Below are 19,217 nucleotides of genomic sequence, written 5' to 3' on the forward strand. Positions count from 1 at the left end.
GGTACATCCTGAACCGGTTGCCAGCCAATCGCAGAGCACCCATAGACAAACCACTATGCGCACTCACAATCACACCTAGAGACAAGTTCGAGTGTTCCATTAACCTGCTATGCATGTTTTTGTTATGTGGGAAGAAACAGGAGTACCCGGAGAAAACCCACGCAGGCACAAGGAAGACTGGAGCCGGAATCGAACCCTGCACCTCTGTACTGTGATGCTGCAGTGCTTACCAATCGAACATCATGCCGCCTAAAACAAACATATTAAAGAAATTTAAATTATAGGTGTCAAACTCAAGGCCCAGGTGCCAGATCCATAATTTTGTGGCCCACGGAAGCAAATCATGTGTGTCCACTTCCACGGTCTTTGCCAAAATCTGTCTTAAAAATTCAGATTGTCATGTGTAATAATGAATAAGGTTGAGATTTTGTAAATAAATAAATAAGTTCCCTTTTGTATAGTTACTTGAAAAATAATTACATTGTTTTCAATGACCTCTGATTTCAAAATTAATAATCTGTCAATTTCTTTCAGATGCAATAATGATCGAATATTTATTTGGGTTCACCGGCATAATGACCCCCTTGAAACAAGCCATAAGTACAAAATGGCCCGAGACAAAATTAAGTTTGACCCAACTGAATCAAAGGAATATGAGGAAAATGTATGAAATCTTCCTTGAAGTTCAAGAAGTCATTATTTTATTTTAATGTTATTTTTTTTCTGCTTAGCAAGCGTCAAAAGTCCACGAATTGCATCACCGCATGATGAATTCTTCATTTCAAGTGAAAAGCAGGGTCATTAAAAACAGACACTGCTGAATAGTCATTTGGACAAGTCTCATTCGAACTCCACTTGTGTCTGGACTGATGTGCGCATTAATGTGTGTGTGTGTGTGTGTGTGTTTGCGTGTTGTGGAATGCAGTGCCTTTTGTACCCTTGCAATTGTGTTTGCTCATATTGGTGACGGCGTGTGTGTCCATGCATGTGCGGCCTATTACTGCAGTTTAACCCCTATGTTACCCTGAACGCACTATTCTTCCTGCTGCATCCTCCTGACCCCCCCCCCCACCCCCCGAACCCCCACCCTATCACTTTTGTCCTAAGAGGGCAATTAAGGAAACAAACGTTTTCCACAAGATAAGCTGACTGCCAGCTTTGCATACTAATGCAATGCCAAGTGGTAACAAATAATAAGTGCTCTAATTACCAACACTGTTTTAATCAGAAATTGCTCAATTTCCCAGGATGAGGTCTCCGCTGCTGAAAAAAAAATGCAACCTGACAGCGGCAGGAGACAATCATCTCCATGTGTGACGTTCCTGATTTGGCTTGTTCGTGTGTGAACAAACAATCATCTTATGGACCCTGTGTGGTGTGACCCTCTTGATGGTTGAGTTCCCTGCATCCCGCCCCCACCCCTCCAAAACCCATCCCACCAGTCAAGTGAGAGTTCCTGTCAGGGATGACAATTATCCCCCCCCCCCCCTCTTTATAACCTAACCGTGTTGTTGTGCTGCACGTGAGGCGGTGATGAGCACAACGTGGCGCTTCATCCCCTAGGTGAGCAATTGTGCTGCAATTGTGATCATCAGCGCAAAGCAGGGGCCTGCTCATTTATTAAGCAATTTCCTTGCGAGGAAAGTAGCGGGATGGCACTTTTAATTTGTCAGGGGACTGTAATATCTCTAAAAAGCAACAGCAATTATAGGAGGCGTGACACCAAAAATAGGAGGAAGTTTGACATATGAAGACCCATGGGACGAATCGAGTGCAAGAGGCCTAAAGAGTTTTGGTGGGGGGTTGAGGGGGGGCTTTCACAGAGCACCACAGGACCATTTGCATTAGATAAATGCATGGGAAGTGAATCCATATTTTTCATCCAAAAGGTCCACCTTCAATACACTTAAAGTAGTTGAACCGATGAATCGACGAAACACTATTCACATTTTTGGTGTCTCGTGTTTCAAACTGCTGACTTTCTTGTCCATCTGCCGCTGTCATCAGACAAGACCGCTCTGTGGACCAGCGAAATGTCTGGCCAACAATGTGACGCGGTCTTCAAAAGGCTAAAAATAAGCAATTTGCATGGCAAAATTTGCATTTTGTGTCCTGTTAAAACGTACTAAATAGCAAAACTAAGAATAAACCGCTGCGCCGTCCCCAAAAGCTTCAGTAGGCTGCTTTGCTTGCGTCACTCACCGCTTCTAGTCGGAGGTTGAGGCACAGTTCGGTGCTCCTTACACCACATCAGCAAACTGGCAACGAGCTTGGCTGGCTACTGCTGCGGCTAAACATGTTGCGGAGTCACTCCATAGTCAGTCATCGTCGCCTCTGTGGCAGCGGAAAATATACATTTCCGACAAGTGTCGTTATGAAGAAGGGAGAAGCTATGTAATTGCTAAGCTAACCTAAGTTTGTCCTTTCATGTTTTACGCTGTGGATAACACAATTGCAAAGATGATCAAAAGTAAACCCCTGCTACTGGGTGAGAATAGGGAACCTAAAAAAATAGACAGCTAGATAGCGAGATAGATAGAGACACAAACTACCACTAAAAATATTTATTTTTGTCTAGAATTTAAATTACAAACACAGTACTCCCCGACATTGGGTCACAAAACTTCAATATAATATTTCAAACTGTACATACAGCATAACCTTTAAAATGGCTTACATTTCATTTGTTCAATAGCCACTCACAAGGAAAAAAAATAAACATCTCCGAATTTTCTCCATTAACAACCCAGGCTAAACTAAGCTCAACTCTCACATACAAAGATCTTGGAACAATGAAGATGTATCACTTCAGCATATTTCTTTGATACGCATTGCTACTTTCCTATTAGCCAGGGACACAGAAAAAAGCCACCAATAGGAGAATGTGAACAGCACACAGCGAGTTATACTTTGACACAAATGTCAGTCTAGAACTATTGTGTTCAGTAACAGTGCTACATTTCAAAATGTTTATGGGTACCTGAATGGACTGACTGTCATTTTCATGTACTTCATCTGAAAACGATTAATTTATGTATCCATGCCAGCAACATATAGTGACAGGCACAACAATGATGTGCTCTTTTACAAGGTGGCAGAAACCTGTGCATCCACCTGTTGCCATTCATCCAAATTATAATAGCAAAGTCTCCAATTAAACAGGTCAATATTTTCCAGTAAATAGATTGAGACCAAATCATTCTTGTTTTGCAAATGAGATTTTTCTGATGTAAAATATGTGCCTCAAGTCAATAAAAGTTGAGAAACTTTGGATTAGCCTAATAATATCTCACTAACACCCCTCGGTCTCTTTACAGGATGAGCAAACAAGATTGGTCCGAGCTGACCTTTAACTTTGGCCAAGGCTGACGGCGGCCTGGCGCCCGATCAATGAACTGAGGAAGCGGCCTGCGCGTCCCCTGCTCTGTTCACCCGAGCCAAGAAGGTGCGGACACTGCCAGAAGCATCGCCACCAAGCAGATCCGTCCAAATTGACTCTCGGCCGTTCCGCAGGGTGACGGTTTGGACGCTGCGCTGCCCTGCCATGTAGGAAAGGACGGCCAGAAGAGAGGATCTTTCTCTGTGGCTAAATAAACTACTTGTGAATGTCACACTCAATCTGAACAAGCCGGCTAAAAGATGACCTGCACTTTAAGTATGGCTTAACCATTTGGAAAAATAATCTAATTGTGATTGTTTTCTCTCTCTCTGAATAATTCAATTGTGATTTCATATACAATATTTTTTTTCAAGATTCTCCTCCCATGTATTTCTTTTTCACAAACACAAGCAATAAATTCATCTGTATTACAATAAGCAACATTATTCTAATTAGATTTATGCTAAGATCAGAGTGCAGCAAAAAGATCTTTTGGGCGGGTGGCTCAACGGGAATTGGCACTGGCTCTGATTTCAAACCATTTTTAAAGAAATTCAGAATTGTAAATTTTATGTAGCCCAACTTGTGTTTGAAACACACTTGAGCTGCTTAAAAAAATATGCACACTATCCATGCTCCAGTATACAGGTATTGTGATGCAAAACAATATTCAACAGCATTTATAATTACAGATGTAGGCTTGCCTGACAATGAATTGCAGACAGTCGCCAAAATGCAAGTGAGAGCCTCATGTCGTTTATTGTTTTGTTTTGTTTTTTAAATTGTAGCCTGGTCAGGCCAACTTCAGTGAACTTTAGCATCAGTGGCCCAACACAGTCACGTGATGACCCCTGGCCATCAGGCCACCGTTATTGTCGCACCCTGCAGATGTTTTGGTCATACAGGTTCGGCTTGCACTAAAGTAAAGGCAAGTGAACCATAAATTATTATGGCAAAAACAAAGATTTATTAAGATCTATTGGAGTTGATAACTTAGTCAACACCTTGACTTCCAGTTGCTTAAGGGGTCACTATGACAACTTTGGAAAATTCCACCAAACAAGTGAGGCGTCGACATTAAGTCAGTGAGAAAATAAATCAAATTATGACAATAATGCCAACAAAACTTCATCTTCTCATGAAACAATGGTATGAATGTGGACTTCCCTTTTTAAGTTGCTTACCTGAAAGACAAATTTTAAAAAATAAAACAAAACAAAGAAACAAATCACACATACATACATTTTGAAAATGTGTTTACATTTATATATGTATAAACAAGAAAGCCTTCCAACTAACTGAAATAAAATTAAGCTTCTCCCCCCGCCCTAAATCGTGATTTGAAAATTGCATTCCACTAGATTGCGAGTGCTGATTTGAATTCAAATAATTGTTTGTCTCAAGGTATCAGTGTAACCGGCTGCGTTGTGTTTATGAGTATTGATGACGCACAGCAGGATTTCTTGTGTTGGTTGCGTTTAATAGTCTTAATCACAAAGCCCGGCGAAAACAGCAGAAAACAATGTCCTCCTCGTCAATTACATTGATAAAGCGTACCCGTCCCCATGGACAGCACAAGAGAAAAAGGCCACACAAACACAACATACCTGACGCAAACAACAGAAAACAATGCCCTCCTCGTCAATTACATTGATAAAGCGTCAACAACAGTATGACGGCAATACTCACAATGAAGCCTATGAAATAACATAAAATAGTAATGTAACCGCTTCCTATACGATGCCTGTGTGTTGAAGTCCTGTCAACACATCACAAAACTTCCTCCTGTGTTTTTGGTATGCACTTAAAACATTACCACAGGGTATATACGGCGTATATTGTTTTATCGTGTTCTCCCGCATGCCTGATGTGCTGCTCAGTGGGTGCTTTGCAATCCAGATGGTACGCTGCTGTAAACCTTTTATCACAGCAGCCCCCCCCCCACACACACACACACAAAAAACAAGCTACAGCAACATCATATTTATGGTGCATTTTAATTGCGTCAACATCAATTCGGATAAAAATATTCCTTCCATATGAGAAGTGAAGAGGGATAGACAAAAAAAAAACATCATCCCAAAGCTTTAGCACAGATTGTTCTTTTTATTATCATTAACAGTAATGTGATGCTGAGGCCCCATGTGACCCCCTCATAGCGGCACCTCATTTCCAAAGTCATTCATTAGAACAAACAGAAGGCGGGCAGCGGAAAGACGGCGTGGGGAGTGAGATGGAGAGAGGGAGAGGGAGAGACACGAGTATAAAACAAATGAGATTGTTCTTATTGGAGGAAGCACTTTGAAAAAAATAAAAATAAAATAAGAAAAAAAAAACAATCCCCAAAAGTGTGATATTTGGAGATGTCACGCCGAGCTCGTGATCCAGTTGTTGGTTTTGTGCTTGGAAGTGTAATCACAGTTACACTTACTGTCCACTTTGGATTTCGAGGCCCACGGGGAGTCTTGGAAAATGGCTCTGGTTTGTTAGGATTGTGATTGTCCAAGCAAAAAAAACAACAAAAAAAGAAAAAGCTTCTTATGCCTTCCTTCCTTGGACTGATATACATGGAATTGTCCCCTCCATGATTTGTCCTGGTTTATCCAAAATGCTAAAGGTCATTGCGCTCAACTAAGCTCCCCCTTTTTCCATTAGGGGGTTGACATGAGTCCCTGCAGATCTCCGACCCCTGCTGGATCCCATCTCTATGCATGTGCATGTCCATGTACACACAAACACATACACAAGCATACACACACACACACACACACACACACACACGCACACACAAGTTGGGGTAAAATAATAAGTGGGGATGTAGGTGGGGTGGTGGAAGGGGAGAAGGGGGGGGCAGTGTGGATCCATCGGAGTGGTGTGACAGACTCCCCGGCCTCCTGGTAGGATTTGTTGGAATGTGAGAGAGGAGGATTTTAGCACCAGCCGAGCCACGCCAGAGTGCCGCAGACTTCATGCCATCTGTCTCAGCCTCCATCTTCTCCGTGCCAAGACTCGTCAGACCTTTATTTCCTCTCCCTCCAGCTCCTTCTCATCCCTGTTCACAAGCGGAGTGGACATACTGAGATCTGCTAATATACTGGATGGGGGGGGGGTTGGCTGGACTGGAGATGGTGGGGGGCGTTTCTGGGTTTACTAAACAGATTTTTAAAAGTACATACAATGGAATAATATGGACTTTATCTTTGGAGCAGCCCATAACAGATTTCAAAACGTGTAATGTGCCTTTAGAGAATGAGATGCTGTTATATACACCCAAAAGACACGTCATTAGGTAACTCAGCCAAACTAATTTGATGCAGTGCCAGAAATGTAGCAGAAATTCTGACAAATCTGTCTGACAATCAAAAGTGGGTCCAGTAAAATCAATGTAAAATAAGTACAATTTCACACAAGTACAAGAGTACTCCGTGTAGAATGATACCAAATGGCACAAGTAAAAGTATTTCCACAAAACTTTAAAGGGGAAGTCAACTGAAAATTGTCGACAATATAAATTAAGCAATAAAATCCACCAGTTTTTATTCAATTCAGAGGGCGGCCATTTTGCCACTTGCTGTTAACTGACAATGACATCCCAGTGCCTAAGGGGTAAGGTAACGACCAATCACAGCTCAGCTTATGAGTGTCACATGACCAAACTCGGGAAAACTGTTGAGCCGTGATTAGCCATTATCTGAGCCTTGAGCAAGTGTGATGTCATTTTCAGTCAACAGCAAGTGGCCAAATAGCCGCCCCCTGAGTTGGATAAAAATGGATGGCTTTTGCTACTTGATTCATATTCCATAAACAGATATGCCGGGGCCGCATAGAAAATATTGCTTGGAAATTTTTCAAATTGACTTCACCTTTAAGATGGCATACTCTGAGAAAAAAGTACTTAAGTACTGAGTAACTACTGGGTTACTTACTGGTGGTAAACGGACTCCCTCGAGTGGTACTTGAAACAATCACCAAATTAATAAGAAAGAATTTGAAGAGATATACCATTGAAACACAACATTTTCAAATCAAGATTTCCCCTCCCCAAAATCAAGTGCAGTACAATTTGTACTTTTCAAGTAAAATACAGTGGAATATTATTTTAAGTCCAATAGATTCGTATTTCCTCTATAAATGTTTCGACATTTACGTTCGGTACACTTTAAAATTAATTATTGATATAGTTTTTGATTTAAATGTAGTCTTAATGTAAGATTGTTACAGTGTCCTAAAATAATATTAAATATATATATTTTAGGAGTTGGACTTCTTTCTCGCTTTTGATCAACACTGGCCTACCACATTACTACATTTTCAATGTTGGTCATGATGGTAGTACTTGGATAGTACTTTTTTGAGGTGGTGCTTGAAAAATTAGGAAAACTAATCATTAAAGCAAATTATGCTATCAGGCTAATGAATTGGATTATATTTTCAGTGAATAATGCATACCATTTGGAATTCTTCTCAATTGCCATTACGTGATATGCTCCTTGAATTGGCGATCACCGAATTGTACACTTGCACCAAATGTTGTGACTCATAACTAGATGCGGCACAATTACCTTGGAACATTTAAGATGACAGCCTTTGTAGTTTAGTTGAATTGTAACCATTGTAAACTAAGAATGGTACCACTTCCATGTATATCGCTATCGGGCTCTTATTTAAATGTATCGGGCACTCAGAAAGGCTGCACATACCAGCCATTGATACTCAAATACAAAAAATTTGAAATTGAGTATATCCCGCTTGCCAGCAGTTGGCACTACACTGTGGCGGTAGAAAATCATCCTGTGTGTCAAAAAGTTGTTCACAATTATTTGTCATTGTGTAAATTGAAAATGTTAGCTTCCAAAGTATTTGTGGTCTTAGTATTCTGTCTCATATTGGTGGATAATTAAAAAATGTCTCGTACGACTATCAGTCTCCCCCAACCCCACCCCCGCAAAAAAGTCGTATGGAGCAGACCTATTCTCAGCAATCTATTCTCTCAGGTTTTCAGGATGATTGTGTGTCACATCACACTAAAATCAAACAAACTCGATGCCTTCGACGTGTTTCACCTGCAGGGTTTTCAACATTGGACGGTGAAGCATGTGCATTCTAATGCCGTCGTAAATCCAAAGCAAATTTTCACATCAAATGCTTCCATGGAAGGTGTCTTCTCCCAGTGTGGGTGTCTGGGGAGGACACACAAGGAGATCACACCACCAGGAGCTCCACTCATTCAGTGTCCTTCACCTTCTGCTAGAAGGGCAGCAGGAGGCGGAGGCGGCGGAAGGCAAACGCAACCTACGTCCGAGGAAGCGCAATTCCGGATGGGAGGAAGTGGGCAGGAGGCCCTTTGAAGCCCAAAACCTCCGGCCTCTGAGCTGCGATGTCCTTGGACAGATCTGCAGATCACGTAGGACGGGGGATTACTTGCAGGGAGGAGCCAGAAAAGTGCCTTCCGCCATCACATTTGCCATATCTCAAAACTCACAATGAAGGCCTTGCATTCAAAGATGTACACCCCCCAAAAAAATCGTTCGCACAGAATAGAGCACATTTTGAGAGGAACTAGCGCCTGAATATATTATTTTCCGCCACAGAGTAGAACCACAGATTGCAAGTGAATGACTTGAGAAAGTGTTTTGCAGAAATCATCACAAGCAAAAGTGAGTCTCGACACTCCTACATAACAGAGTGAGAGAAAACAATGCACAAAAAGAAAGCTCCAAAATTGTCAGCATTGCTCTGAAATGATCACGATATCAAACATCAGAGCAAATATTGAGCATCCATTGTGGGGATTTTTTTTGTTTTGTATTGTGCAAACATTGAGAAACTGGTAAGATTGATCTCTCCCGTTTCCAGGAAATAAAAGTCAGCGAGGAGGCCCGCTGGAGGAGATGAAGACATGTCTGATCTCCATGACAACCAATAGCGAGGCAGCACTTGCCTCTCACCGCCCTCTGATTGGCCTTTAGCCCCCCCAGGAGACCCCCCCCCTCCCTGCTCTTATCTATAACAATCACCCCCCTCCCATAGAAAAACAGACCAATCCCAAAAGCCACCTCACAGGCTGGGGCGGGATTATGGAAGCGGGGAGAAAAAAAAAAGGAGTAGCAGAATCTGATGTGGTGATGGTAGGAGTCGGGTGTGGCATTATTAATAAAGCATTAAAAAAAAAAAGTGAGCACATCAAAGCAGACACCGGGCCATGCTATCACACATGAAAGTGGCGCACTATGGCTTAATGTTTCCTAAGGCGTGTTATGATGACGCCGCTTTGATTTGAAACGTGTTGTGAGGAAAATGGATTTACAGGAGCGAGGAGAGAAAGCTCGCTGCTGCCGTGTGCACGCCGCCATTTCAAAACCTGACCTCATGGGCTCTTCAAAGTCTACACATGAGCCCTAAATACAGCAAATGCAGCCATTCCCCACTCTGGTGCTGTGAAAGATCAGCAGGTATGATATGGACATTTCTGCATTTTCACTTAATTGGGCCAAAAATGAATAATTTACAAAATATAATGCCTCGTCAGATCTATGTCTGCAACATAGAGCACAAACCTCAGGTCCAAAGAGATGGCATAAAACGTGTCTAAAAAACTGAATATTGTGATTTTTCAAATCTTTTCAACCTATTTTCAATTGAATACACTGTCGTACATTTATATAAATAGTTGTTAGACGTTACAGGCGTGTTATTTTTAGGCCGCTAGGCTGCCTGAAACGCGCTTGCTAACATCCGCTAGAAACAAGAAGTAGAGTGTAGTTATGACACACACTCTCAACTACTCGCTTATTTTCATAAACGTTGGCTACCATTTTAACCTTTGAGCTGCTGGAAAATGAAAAAAAAAAATCTCTCAATGACCATTTTTGACCAAAGGATGCGTGTGTGTCTCCCTCTCTGGGTATTGACAGTAAAATTATGTAAATTTTTTGTAAATTTCCCCAGTGTGGGACGAATAAAGGATATCTTATCTTAAATAATTATTTAATATCTTTTAAACTGATTTTACACACAATGTAGTGAGCAAAGAAAATGGTCTAAATGTAGGATTCACATTTTAAGAGACTTCCTGTCTTGGAATGTATGCAAATGTTTGGCTACTTTAAACAGGACCACAGACTTTTGTTTCCCTGCTACGTTTTCATGACGGCTGAGTGATTCTGATGAAGACACCAAAGACGATTTAGAGTTGATATTGTCCCAGATGGTTGAATTATGTAATCGACCTGATTGTCCACGTTTTGTCACATCTTTTTTATTTGGTGGCGTGCCCTGAGAATTTTTAACCAATGCAAAATGTGCCTTGACTCAGTTAAACACTGCAGCATACAGTATAAGGTAGCAGATTTGCTTGCATTTCCTGTATGCTGCTGAACATGTTCAGTGTCACCATGTGTTTAAACTATCGTGGTTTAAGGCAATCAATTTGCACGAGAATTTCAGGTCGTGTCAATTTGCCATGATCTTCGACATCACAGGTGTCAAACACAAGGCCTGCAGGCTGGATCTGGCCCACCACATCATTTTCTGTGGTCCGCGAAAGCAAATCAATGATGTCAACTTTCACGATGCGAGCTAAAATCTCCACCAAAATTTAGAATGTTCAATTGTAATAAATGGGAATGATACCGTCAGAATTTTCTTGTTACCAAACCCCTCCCAACAGTAACTTAAACACAAGGTGAATAAACCGTTATTCTTGACTTCTTCAGATGGTTTCAGTCATAACGGCGCTCCAAGGGAAAAAGTAACTAAAATCCGGCCCGCGACAAAAAATGAGTTTGACACCCCTGTAACATGAAATGAGTGACAGGTGTCATGCTTGATTGCGCCGTAAACATCTTCAGCCCACGGGAAAGCCAAGCAACATTGGCGTCGCCATTGCCAGGTAATTACCCGAAAGTAGCCTTCCTCCAGCGGTGTGCCACCCGAGACCCCACCACCTCCCTGCGTTCATTATCAGCGGCGGGGCTTGATAATGGCTTGATAGTGTCCCCGCCCAGGCTAGTGACACACACACTGGGGCGAAAAGCAAAATGAGGAAGAGCCAAGGAGGAAAGAGAAGAACAGGGAGAGTACGGTTAAGATCGACTTCCGATTTTGACTCCAGCAAAGTCTCGAAAGTTATAGTGGAGCAGGGGTTCTCACATGTGTAGGAGTCCCCCCCGCCCCAAAAGGACCCCTCACATAATTCCAACTACATTGCATACTCCTAAATATCATAGGGATTGTTTATTTTTTGAACATTTCAGCCCCCCAATTTTTTTTTTTTTGCAAATAAACCACATTGGCAGTTCCACAGTTCCATACCAACGTGCCAATGCATAATGTTATTTGCCGAAGATCGTCTTTGCTTAGTGACGGCTCCAGAGACGAGCGAAAATCACTTGTCGGTGCTTATCCCGTCAGTGTAACAGTTTCTGTCAGTTGTCAGTCCACTAGCGCTTCGGACTAGACGTCGACGGATAATGATGTCAGTCCACTAGCATCGCTAGTGGACTGACTAGCGTTTTGCTAGTGGACTGACATAGTCTAACTCCGGATTTACCAAAGAATTGACGGGAAATGGCGAACAAATGTCGATTCACACATCCATTGCAAAAGTTCTCGTAGGGAAAAGCAGGTTGGAGAGGAAAAGTTGACCGAGTTTGCTCTGTGTAAGTGTGAGCCTCGTACACATGCGCACCTTGCCTGTTTACAGCAATAACCTCACAACATACAGACGGACTGGGGGTGGGCATCCACTTTCACTTCGTCTTTTTTTTTTCCCCCTGACAAATGACACCCTGACAGTTGGAAAAATGTTAGGGCCCCTGAACAGATTTCTCAGTTACAGAAATAAAACGTGTTGAATTAGACAAAGACGAGCTTACGTTTGAACGCCGATGAGAGGACTGACAAATGACGCCCCATCACCCCACCCCCTCTCCGTCTGTATAGCATGACTGTCATGTTTTTTTGGGGGGGGCCTCTCTGCAGAAATGTCATATATTTAAGAGGTGATAAATCTATACGGCACAAACTCTCACACACACAGATTGAGACGTCTTACTCGAAATAGCCACATGAGCTTTCATGATATGAAGAGTTCAAATGCAAAGGCGGACATGACCGCTCGTTGAGATTTGCGGAATGAATTTTTAAAAATTTGTATTATTTCAGGTTGCAAGGTACAAGCTAATGATTTGCATTTAGGGCAATCTAAGTTAATGTCGCTAGCATCAGGTGGAATCTTTGCGTCGCCAAAAGTGTCACTTGTTAGGAAACCCCAAAGGAAAAAAAAAAAACAAACACACACACGTGGGGACTTGACCATAAGGATCGATTTGCGAAAAAAATATGAAACCAACCAAATTTAAAACCAGACAATTAAAAAATATACAATGCGTCCTCAAACATGTACCTATGATTTCTTGTTCACTTGACGACAATATAACTTTGATTGTTGGATTTATTTATTTATTTATTTTTGTCGGGCGCTTGAAAAACAACCACAGATGCATCCAAAGTGCTGTACATTAAATACATATCAGAAATATGAAAACAAAGACAGTTGAAACAATTAGTGGACACATAACACAAAAAGAGTAGACCAGCAAAACCAACGGTAAAAGATCAATTCCCTCGGAGTCTCTGCTTAGTCCTCAGCAAGGGTGGACTTGGAAGAAAAACTAGCCAGGGAGTCTTTAACTTCCACTTCATGTGTGCCATTTTTAATATATTTATTTATTTATTACCCACATCCCCTCTAGTCCCAGCCCGCCCCTAGTCCTTGGTAGCATCTGTTCCACTGACTTAAGGCACGGGGCAAGTACGTAGAGGTGGATGAACTCGTAGAGGTTAAGTTGGGGCAAGACCGTTTCAAGATTTGAAGACAGCTAAAATACTTGCAAAACGAACTCTAAAGTGTACAAAGAGACAGTGAAGGGAGGCCGAGAATTTGGAGTTATGTGCTCCCTCCTGTGTGTACCAGTTAGGAGGCGAGCAGTGGCAACTGGAGATGCTTGAGGGATGACTGGCTGACTCCAAAATAAAGTGCATTAGAGTAATCCAGCTGAGATGTTACCAAGGCTTGGTTTACTGTTTTGATATGCTGTTGTGAAAGAAGATGAAGACAAAAAAAAGTTCAATTCAATAACAGCACCAATAGGCCGGTCTGATTTTTGTTTTTTTTTTTAATAATTGCTCTCAACTCTAGAGGTTCCACTCAAATAGGGCTTTGTGAGCCTGACAACTTAGGGAAAAAAACTCCTAACATTAACTTTATCTCTCTAGGAAAGGAGTTTAACATTATAGGTATGATCTTCATGGTGAAATACTTTGAGGATCACGCTCGTTTTCATCTGATGTTGTAGTACTGTCATCTAATCTGCCTCAATCTTTGATCCACATCAAGTCAAACGTCATGCTGCACTTTATATAATTTTCCCTCTGTCCATCCATCCATCCATCCATCCATCCATCCATCCATCCATCCATCCATCCATCCATCCATCTCTGCATCCATCCATATTTCATGACATAATTGGAGATAAATTAGAACTCTTACATGACATAAATCTGAGAGGGCTCCTTAGCGTTGCAGGCAAAGCGGCATCACAGAATGGGACATCAATGAGCATGTTTTAAAATATGCATTTAACACACTGTGCTTCTTGGGAATTTGCATCTACCAAACTGAATACGGTAACGCTTAACTCCCAGAGGCTTCCATTTGCTTTGTATCAATACACTGCTCTGGAATGCAAGGCTGCTTCCTCTCCGCAAAAGAAAATGCCAAATAAGAGCATACATACTACGTGCTGTCATTTTTTTTCTCAGAAGGACTGGAGGTGATGAGTTTGTGATGATGAAAATACATTCAGGCTTGTGATCGACTTGGGTGGAGATGACTCAAGTCGCATGAAAATCGGTTTCTGAAATAAAACCATTATCGAGGCGTTTGTAAATGCAACATCGATGGACGCTGAAATGGGCTTCTTGGGAATCGGCGTGACTCCATTTTGTCTAAATGGCGCCTGTTCGGCGTTTGAGCTTGACTTTGTCTTTTCTTCTTAGAACCTCGGCAACACCAGACAAAAGTGTGAAGTCGATGCTCATTTGTGTGTTGGGGTAATGTGTCAACACCTCTTGCAAAACAATTCTCTTGCATGGGATTGCTGCGAATGAGAAACACGCTATAAATAAATATGCAAAAGAGGATCACAACGGGTTTCGGGGAGGGGGAAAGAAGAATGTCTTCAAGAGACTTTTATTTTCCTGTTCCATCCCAGAAGAATCCTTTTGGAAAATAAAAGGGAATTCTCGAAGCTATGAGGTAAAAGGAGAACCCTCAGAAGGTTGCCTGTGCAGCTTTAAAAATCACTTTGCAATATTCCAAAATGTAGCTTGTCATGTGGCGAAATCAATATAACCATAAGGTGCGGTTGAGAGTTCCTCATTTCACCCCAAAAGTTGTTTTTTTAAAACTTCCTATTCTTTGTATTCAGTCAATTTAATGTTATTCGTGTCACAATCCTGTTTTGTTGCCGTCCTGTTTCTGGTTTATTTATTTTTTTCTGTCGTAGTTTTTGGTGAAGAGTGTCGGTGGGCGGAGTCTGCTGCAACGCACCTGCGGGCGATTATCATCAGCGGGTTATTCGGAGGCCAAAGAGACCGGAAGACGATATTGAAAAGTTCTTTTTTTTTTCCAATAAATTCTGGAAAACCTCCTCTACTTTGTTTGCTGGCTTCACCCTCAGTATTCTTACGCATCTGTGGACAGTTCGAAGTACAGCTTGGTCATGATCCATTGCGCACTTCTCTCATCCTCTCAAAGCACACGTAGACACAACGCCGCACTTGACGCACTACATTTCTACATTCATTCCTTCATTTCCACCACACTTTAATCTACACCTCCATAACGGTATCAGTGGTGCGACAGAGTTGTTGTACAATAGTTCGGTGCGTACATTAACACAAATTCACTCACACTCACCACGGACGAGAGGCTGCAGGCGACTCGCGGACTGGCTCCATCCAGGAAGTCCAAACATGGGCAACGTTTACGAGTCCTTTGAATCAGGCTCTTTCGCGCGTTTCAAAGGTCAGCTGACTTAAAAGAGTTTTTGTGTTTTTTTAAATGACACGTTTTCCATTATTTATGAGTGGAGAATGTGTGACGAGAGTTGTCCGGACTGGCTTAATTAATTATGCTTAAATGCGTGCTAAAATTCAAGTAACAAATGTGGGCTAATTTCATTCATGTCATAAATCGACGTTCTATGTTGATATAAAGGTCATTTGATGTATTTATTTATTTTTTTCAGAACATACTGTATCACATATCTTGTTATGATGGTGTGTTTTGGACAGGTGTGATACTGGTTTGGTTGTCGGGTGCATGTCTGATGTGGCTCACCGCGTTCCAATGAATGCTCAGGGAGTTTGTGTGAATGCTCAGACGGATGCAAAATTTGAGTGAACATTGGTCACGATCTTCATGTTTTTAAGGTGTCTGAGATTTTTGGGGGGAGGTGGAGGGGGGGCATTTGAACCCATAGACGTGACTCGGCATTCATATGTCATTTCTACTTTCTGTTTAGTGGTCAACAGAATTGTTTGTGACAACTCACTCATTCAAACGAAAGGACAAACTCGTCTTTGTGTAATTGGCGCAGTGTGAAGGAAAACCACATCCTTGCTTGTGCAAGGTGTGCTCGTGCTTGGCTGAGAACGAAGGAGGGTATGTTCAACAAACAATGGGGAGCATTAAAACCGTCTGAGTCAATACACCCCACTGGGCCGCACGTCTTCCTGCAAACTGGAAGAAGTTGCTCCGGAGGGTCTGCGGCACCTCATAGAAACCTCAATTACTGTAATTTACGCCAAAACAGTGTGTAACACTTCAATTTGTTTAATCTCTGCTGCTGTCTGAGACGCTTTGGATGAAAGGCTAGCGGAGCAGTGGCACAAGATAACGTTCAATAGCCCTAAGATATCTCTCCTCGCTTATGTTCATGCATTGAGGAAAAAATGTTTTTCTTTTTCTTGACTGGGGAATAATTATTAAAGACTTGGAAATGGTTCTTGAAAATGTTTTCCCCCTAAGCACAGCTTACTTTCAACACACACGATCCACATGAATAGCCAAATGCTACATCAGCATCACTCTGAAGATGCTCATGATGCAATAAGCAGCACATTGGCAAATGCTGTGTGTAGCCTCATTTTCAGTTTCGAATAAGAAATTGCGTGTTGAGATAGTCCAGGTTGTGTTAGATAAGACGCTATCAATAGTTTCTTTGCTTAAATTTTCAAATTCCCAAACACACAAAATGAGGCTTGCACCGGCATGCGCATGACGTTGTGACAGTTCTGGTTTTACCTACACTGAGGGATGCACAATTAATCCTAATTTTGGCTACCACCATTAAATTAACCTAATTGTCTATAATATTGATCCATCCATCCATTTTCCGGTCCGCTTTATCCTCACAAGGGTCGCGGGCTTGCTCGAGCCTATCCCAGCTGTCTTCGGGCAATAGGCGGGGGACACCCTGAACCGGTTGCGAAATGCTTCTAATATCGCAACAACATCCGAAAGGCAATATATTGGCAACCTCTCTCGGCAAACAACCACAACAATAAACATATCGCCAGCCTAATAGTGTGATTAATCCGTGTATCATTTGTTCTTTCGTTTTTTTCAACTGCCAATCGAAAACAAAAAATTTAAAAGGAGACTGATAATTTTGTTTTTCGTTTTCTTAATCTAACACCGAAACACGGATTGTGATTGTCCAAGTTGTTGTTATTTTGATTTTGTTAAAACTGTGTTTTAACAAAAGGCTGAATGGAGGCAACTGAACCCTTGGACAATATGCATAATTTGTTGCATTTTTTAAAATTTGTTAAGGAGGGAGGGCGGCTGACTTCGGCGAAAATGCTTTTAGGCTAACAATAGCTTTCGGATAATATCTCTCAAGCTAAATTGAAATTGCGCATTTATAATTTTTCTAAGGCAGGTTTTTGTTCAATAAAAAAATTATTCTAGTTCAATGACGAAACCAAACTTCATTTGTTGACCTTATTTAACATGAGAAAACGATTTGAACATTCGTCAGGTCTGTCAGTCTGCAGGCAACATCAATCACTTTATCTTGATCTTACATTACACAGTGACATGTGTGAATACCAAGAGACTGTCGGGCAAAGCAGCTCCCAAAATGCAAAAAAACGCATCAACAACATGTAAACATGCCTGCAGATGTAACCCAAGGTGTCACGCTGCTCGACATTCAGCCAATCAGAATGCAGAAACAACCCCATCACCACCCCCCACCCCCCCTCTTCTCACATGCTGTATCATCTATCCATCCATCCACTTTCCAATACACTCATCGTCACAAGGGTCGCGGGGGGGGGGGGGGGGGGGTGCTGGAGCCTATCCCAACTGTCTTCGGGCAGTAAGCGGGGGACACCCTGAACCGGATGCCAGCCAATCGCACGGCACACAGAGACAAACAACCATCTGCGCTCACACGTAGAGACAAATTTGAGTGTTCCATCAGCCTGTCATTCATGTTTTTGGAATGTGCAAGAAAACCGGAGTACCCGGAGAAAACCCACGCAGGCACAAGGAGAACATGCAAACTCCACACAGGAAGGCCGGAGCCGGAATCGAACCACACACCTCTGCACTGTGAGGCGGATGTGCTAACCAGTTGCTTACCATGTTTGTGATGTTTACTTTTAAAATGCAGAACCAAAGCCAGTCTTTGTTGGGGTCAAGGATAACTAACCAAGCTCTAGAAAAAAAGAGAGAAAAGGCTTGAAAAACCTTAAACATATAGCTTTAGCCTTTAAATTGCTTAACTTGATGCATCTTTTACACATTACTGCCACACTACTGGACATTTTATATTGCTTAACCCTTTCACGCACATTGTAACCCGATAACATGATAAGTTGTCTACCATAGTAACCGCTGTCCCTGAAAGGGTTCATGACTCCCTGTACATTTACGTCCTATATGTATATATTTCTATCGTGACTCATTTGATGAAGTACCAGAGTGGCTCGAACTACCGATGACAAATTGCTAGTGTGTTTTTAAGCATATTGAGTAAGAAAGATGATTCTGAGACTGATTTGCGGAAGTAAAATTGCACTCGTGCGCATGAAAGATGAAATAAGACTTTGATCAGTCTTCGGGATAGCTAACAAACATCCAAACACTTGCCGTTCTACGGTCGATTATTTATAAGTGGCGGTGTTGGTTGCTGGGGACAGATGAAGATTTGTCCATTTCAGGGAACATTTGGGGAGGGGAGAGGAGGGGGCGGGGAGCATATTGGGTAGGAGTTGGTGGGGGGGCCGGACTAAATGAAAGACAAATGCGAGTAGTGCCCACTCAGCTATTTTCCCAGTCAAGATCAAAGGCGTGCCGGACTGGCCGCTCCACGGGAAACTTGAGATGGGTCCTGCCTTTGTTTGCTGTTGCTAGGCGACAGGCGCCAGCCTGAAAGTGTTTGCGGTGGGGTACCAACTTCAAAACCATTTCCAAAATAAAATTTGAGGCAGTCCTCGACGCTCAATTTGGCCAGAAAATAGGAAGAAAGTGACAAACGTGGATCAGCCTGTCTTTTAGTCACGGAATCGTCAATGACGTCGCTCCAGAGCGCTTTCGAAACGCGCCACCTCGCGCAAACTAAATACAAGCATCGTGAAACGGGATTAGCACATTTTCCATCCTCGTGAGTCGACGACGAGGAGGGACAAGGGAAAAGAAAAAAACACCTAAACTTAAATATAGCTTGATGTATTTATAAGCGACGGTTCTGGCTTCCTG

General features: G+C 42.1%; 1 long non-coding RNA gene across 1 annotated transcript in view; it reads left to right on the forward strand.

Moving 5' to 3' along the window:
• LOC127607317 (uncharacterized) overlaps positions 1-5,912 on the forward strand; it is a 30,984-nt gene extending 25,072 nt beyond the window's left edge. Inside the window, exon 3 of the long non-coding RNA XR_007964065.1 lies at positions 3,318-5,912. This is a non-coding gene — a long non-coding RNA (uncharacterized LOC127607317). The remainder of the gene's footprint in view (positions 1-3,317) is intronic.
• The last annotated feature ends 13,305 nt before the right edge of the window (positions 5,913-19,217 follow it).

This window comes from Hippocampus zosterae, chromosome 1 (genome assembly GCF_025434085.1).
Source record: "Hippocampus zosterae strain Florida chromosome 1, ASM2543408v3, whole genome shotgun sequence".
In the NCBI taxonomy this organism is placed as follows: domain Eukaryota; kingdom Metazoa; phylum Chordata; class Actinopteri; order Syngnathiformes; family Syngnathidae; genus Hippocampus; species Hippocampus zosterae.